The following is a 6,048-nucleotide window of genomic DNA, read 5'->3' on the forward strand; positions in this document are numbered from 1 at the left end:
GCCTTTAACCTCTCTCCATTAAGAACAATGTTGGCTCTTGGGTTTTCATAAATACTTTTTACTATGTTGATGAAATCCCCCTCTAATCCTATTATGTTGAGTGCTTTAATCAGGAAAGGGTGTTGGATTTTATCAAAGGCTTTTTCTGCATCAATTGATAGGACCATATGGTTCTTGTTCTTTGCCTTGTTGATGTGAATTTATCTAATCTTTGATCATTAGTCTTCAGGTTCTCAAACTTATCCTTGGGCTGGTTTTAAAATACAGGTGAGATATATTCCATGTTGTATTTTAGTTCTTGAATACTTGTTTTCATTTTCTTTCACTTCAATCTAAACTTAATTGATGATCTGTTCCACAATCATTTTGACCTGATTTTGACTGCTGAATTTGAGCAATGATTCTTAGTTCTCTAGAATTAAGTAATAAGTGTGTAGTAGGTGACATTGAGAAGAGTGGGAATTCCGGAGCACTTAATTATGCTGTGTGGAACCTATGCCCGGACCAGGAGGCTACTGTGTGGACAGAGCAGGGGAGAGAACACTGCCTGTTCTAAAACTGAGAAGGGAGTGTGTCAGGGTTGTATTCTTTCTCCATACATATTCCATCTGTATGCTCAGCAAATTATTTGAGAGAATCTGGACTCTGTGAAGAGGAGTGTGGCATCAGGATTGGAGGAAGATTCTTCAATAACCTGCTTTATACAGATGACATAACCTTGTTTGATCCAAGTGAGAAGGACTTGAAGCATTTGTTGTGGAAGATCAAGGAATGCAGGTTTTAATATAGATTGCAGCTCCATGTCAGGAAAAAAAAAAGTCAGTTGTTAGGCAGCATCATGATGGATGGAGAAGAGATGGAGACTGTCAACAGCTTAATCTTGCTTGAATTTACAATTAACCCCCTTGAATCAGCAGTCAGGAGAAAAGATACTCATTGCACTGCAATTAGGGACCCCTTCAAATTGAGGAGTAGTGATGCAATTTGATAACTACGGTGCATCTAATTCAGGCAATAGTCTTTATGATTACTTGCTACACATCTGAGAGCTGGACCATGAAAAAAGATGACAGAAAAAAATTGATTCCTTTGATCTGTGGTGTTGGAAAAGAACACTGAACATCCCATGGGTGGCCAAGAGAACAAACAGATATGACTTGGAGAGACTGTAGCCAAATTGTTTGTTGGAGGCAAGAATGATGAGGCTTTGCCTCACATTCTTTGGGCATGTTGCTAGGAGGATCTATTCCTCGGAGATGGACATGATACTGGGAAGAGTGGAGGGTTGGCAAAGGAGAAGAAGACCCTCAACCAGGCGGATTGACACGATTACTGCTGCAGTGGGCTCTGTGTGTCAGGCAGTGTGAGAATGGTGCACGATGGAACAGGGTTCAGATATTATGTTTATAGGGTCACCGTAAGTCATACTAACAATAGCAACAACAATGATGGAAAATCAAATATATGTCTGGGCAAGAGCAATAGACTAGAAGTAAATCCTTCTTTATTTCAATTTTCTCAATTGACAAGTGAAAATGTGATGATTTCAAGAGTCTTCTGGAATTCTATAAACTTGTTATAAGAAGGAACTAAGAGTAGAAAATGTTAATGTGTACATATAAGGTGATGTGTTACAACATTTCTTTAGAAGAAATTAGAATATCTTTATAAGCTGTGTGAAGCACGTCAGTTAATAAACTAACTTTCAGTCTTGTAGGAAGAATTTAGTGGGAATATGTGGTAGGAAACAGTTTCCAAATACTTTCATTGCAGAACAGACAACACAGACATTTTCCTTTCATTTAGACCCTAGTTGATGACATAAGTTGGCTAGTCTGAGTAGACAGGGAAATTTGTAGCCAAACTTGAAGGTTTCTCTTTTTAATCATTTGTTTAAAACACAACTCATGCTTCTTACTCAAAGAACAACATATCATTGCTTTCACTCCATGCTTTTAATTTTATTTGAGAGTTATCTTGATACTTGAATTTTGTTGAGATATAAGATAGTAAAAGGCTGTACTTATTGATGCAAACAGGGGTGAGTTCTGCTTCTCTCACTGGGTATCTCTCAAAATAGATACATTAAATTATGTCAATGCATAATGATTGGTAGAGAAGAAGAGCCCTTTTAGTGACTTCATTGTGGTTTGTGATAGCAGCATGCCAAATAAACATGTAATAAGATATTTACTTTAGATGGAAAGGGAGCTCACGTGGATAGTCTGTGAGGATTTGCTGCTAACCACAAGTCCATGCTTTTCTGGAAGTTCTAATCCATCAAGGGCTCTGAGGGTGAAATGTGGACAATCTCCTCTCATGTGACTTGCAGCCTTGGAAAGCACAATGGAGAATCAGCTATGAACTGGTTCCAGCCTGATGGCGATGAATGTGAGTTTTCGGTTGGCGCGTCTCTGTGTAGGTGAAACTTACGTTTTTCACTATGAGTTTTTTTCCTATTTTTTCAGTAACACTTTATATTCACCATATACCTCATTACTTCACTGCCATTGAGTTGGAACTGGTTAATAACTGAACCTCCAGAGGGTTTTCATCAGGTATAAAACACATGGGAGAAGATTTTCTATCTTTCTCCCTCAGTGCAGGTGGTGGATTTGAACACTTGCCTATGGGCTGGCAGCACAGCTCCTTATCCACTGGGCCACTGGAGAAGAAAATGGATTTCCCCCTTTTTAATTTTCTAAATACACATTAGGCAGACTTCTCCAAATAAATGGAAGAGGAAAAAAAGATTGTGTATATTAAATTGCAGGCAGGAAATACTTAATAGTTAATTTTTCATTTGTTCCTGCTGTGTTTATCTAAGTAAGGCTATAAATACCAATGATAGTTTTACTGGGAGACACTGATGTGCTTTAATTGCTCCACAAAATACTTTGATTATAAATGAAAACATGATGAAATGAACAAGACTTTTCTCTTCAAAAATATGTATATGCATCATTATCAGAAGAAGAACATTATAGACTGCAAATCTGAGTCTTTCTTCTTCCCCACTAGCAGGCATTCATAAGTGAGTTTATCTGCTTTTTCCTTATAAAAATGATCTACTTTGAGCATCTTCCTCTCTTATGATTTTAAAATGTATGTAATTTGCATTAACAGTGAAAAAATTTTGAAGACTTCAGAATGAAATTACCTAACTAAAATTAAGACTGCCATTGATTTAAGGTTGCATAGTGGAGTGCATTTGGAGTGTGTGGGGAGGCAGGGTCGGGTTCGGGGGGATTGTATACCAACGAAGTTTATCTTTTGCTTTTCAAAGAGAGGAGCGAACTGTGGGGAGAGGGATAGGGAAAAAAAGTGCAACAATGAGTGAATGAAAATCCAAAATCTCTGTAAATGTTCATTGAAATTAATAAAATAAAAAAAATTCCTAGTTCTTGCCCTATTTTTGCAAAAGAGAAAGTCCTTATAATTGTTAAAGGAGGGGGGAAGCTGCCTTTTACCCCTACACAATAAAATGTGATTCCTCCTGGCAATAGCTTCTGATTGAAAAGATCATTCAACTAAAGATAGCTCATCCCTTGGCCTCTACCTGAAAAGGCAGGAAGAAACAGAAAGCCTGAGATGTGGTTTGGCAGCTCCAAACCTCCCTCAGTGCCTTTAGAACCCTGTGTGGTGTGGCTTGGAGGCTATGCCTAAGAAAATTCCCTGGAATCATCTCCTTGTGGTGAGTGAATGGGTGTGTGTGAGTGTATATGTGAGCATAGATGTGGGAGCACGGGCGAGTATGTGCGCGTGTGTCTGTAGAGAGTGAGGGGAAAGGAGGTTGAGTAATTTGTCTTCCTGGCAGATAGTTTGGTTTTATCAGTCTTTTATGAAGGGTTAGCCTTATTAAATTTAAGTAATGCCCTATGGAAAAAAAAAAGACAAAGAAGCAAACAATTGACAAAAGTTACCTTTTGGTGTCAATGACAAGTCATTATCTCACATATGACATATTCATTTTCCCATTGTGACACAGGCTCTGGTTTTAGATTTAGTTTAAGTACATGTTTCACTTTTTTTTTATCCATATGGTTAAAGGTCTTAATGAGTCTTTTGTTACGAAATTACTTTTTAGAAAAGTATTGTCCAGATAGAGTAGGATGAAAACAAACAGTTACAATTTTATTGATCTGTTCAGAAAAAGAAATCTTTCTGCTTTATTTTGTATTTAAAATTTGTTTTCTATCTCACTAATTGCTTTCACTGTCATGGTTATTTCTTTCCTTCTGTTCTTCCGGAGCCATGATGGTGCAGTGGTTATAGTGACAGCATGTTTGTTAGGTTTGAACTGCTGCTCTCTGGGAGGAAAAATGCAGCAGTCTGCTTCCACAAATATTTACTGCCTTAGAAACTCTATGAGGATAGTTCGACTCTGTCTATTGGGTCATGATGAGCTGGACTTAGCTCAATGACAGCATTATTTTAATTGTTATTCCTTCAAATTCACTTTGTGGCTTGTTCTACAGAGTTCAACTTGAACAACACTTATTTACTTTTAAATTTTATTGTTTATTTTTCATTCGAGTACTTCTAAAAAGTTTTGCAATGTGAATGTTTATAGTTGGTGGTGTTAAGTGCCATCTAGTTGATCATGAATCATAGCAACCATGTTAAAAACATATCTGAACCTATCAGCACTATCCTCCCACCCTCTGACATGCTCAAGTCCATTGTTAGTGACTGTGTCAACCCATTTTGTTTTCCTCTCTTTTTCTGACCCTACACCTTTCTCAACATAATGCCTTTTCCCCAGGACTGGCCTCTCCTATACAGCACACTCAAAGTAAGTGAGATGAAGTTAATTCTTGTGTCTTTGTTGTACTTCCTCTAAGACACACTTATTTGTTCTTTTGGCTTTGCAAAATAGCACTCTTATCTAACACTACAATTCAAACCCATCAAATATTTTCTATCACCTTTATTCATTGCACAAGTTTAAATGCAATATGAAGTCATTGAAAAGACCATGGCTTGGATCAAGGATATTTTAGTCTTCAAAGTGACTCTTTAAAAATTTGAAGAGTTCCTTGATAGCAGATTTTCTCAACACAACATACTTTTATATTTCTTCTTTTTTAAAAAAATTAATTTCAATGAACATTTACAGACATTTTGGATTTCCATTCATTCATTGTTGCACTTTTCTCCCTGCCCACCCACCTCCTCCTCCAGTTTGCTCTTTTCCTTGAAAAGCAAAAGAAAAACTCCTTCATTGGTATACAGTTACCCCCAACTGCCCCAACCTCACCCTGAGTATACTCCACTCTGCAACCCTCATTCCGAACTCTTATGATAATCATAACACCCTAAAATATATTATTTTTAAATTGCTCTCTCCCTCATCAGCTTCAATGCAGTGTACAGCTTTTTAATTTCTTAACTGTTGTTAACATGAGTGTTTGTTGTGTGCTCAAGTGAAAGGAAATCTTCAGCAGCTTCAGTTTCCCCCCCATCTACCATGATGTTGCCTACTTGTCATTGATGAGGATTTCTGTATTCTTGCTGTTGAGGTGTAACCCATATTGAACACAGTAGTTTTTAATCTTCTGCAGCAAATGTTTCAAGTCCTCTTCACTTTCGGCAACCAAGGTTGTGTCATTTGCATAATTCAGGCTGTTGATGAGCTTTCCTCTCAATCCAAATGCCACATCCTTTTTCAAAGTGCAGCTTCTTGAAATGATTTTCTCAGCATACTTATTGAATAGGTATAGAGAACGGATGCCACCCTGAGACATACCTTTATATGCCAGCCCCGCCCCCTAATCCACATCCCTCTATTTCCACCTTGGAACCTCATACTTATTTTAAAATCATGGTTTAATACAACATTTGTCCTTGTATGACTGAGTTAGTTCACTCAGCATAATGCTCTCCAGTCCCCCCTGTTGTCGTTGTTGTTGTTATGTGCCATCAAGTCACTTGCGACTCATAGTGACCCTACGTACAAGAGCTCTAAATGCTGTTCTATCCTGTGCCAACCTAGCCATCTCAAACGCACTTATTCCCACCGCTCCAGTCACAGAATCGATCCATCTC

Source organism: Elephantulus edwardii, unplaced genomic scaffold (assembly GCF_000299155.1).
Source record: "Elephantulus edwardii isolate Elephantulus edwardi_28Jun2011 unplaced genomic scaffold, EleEdw1.0 scaffold00194, whole genome shotgun sequence".
Classification (NCBI taxonomy): domain Eukaryota; kingdom Metazoa; phylum Chordata; class Mammalia; order Macroscelidea; family Macroscelididae; genus Elephantulus; species Elephantulus edwardii.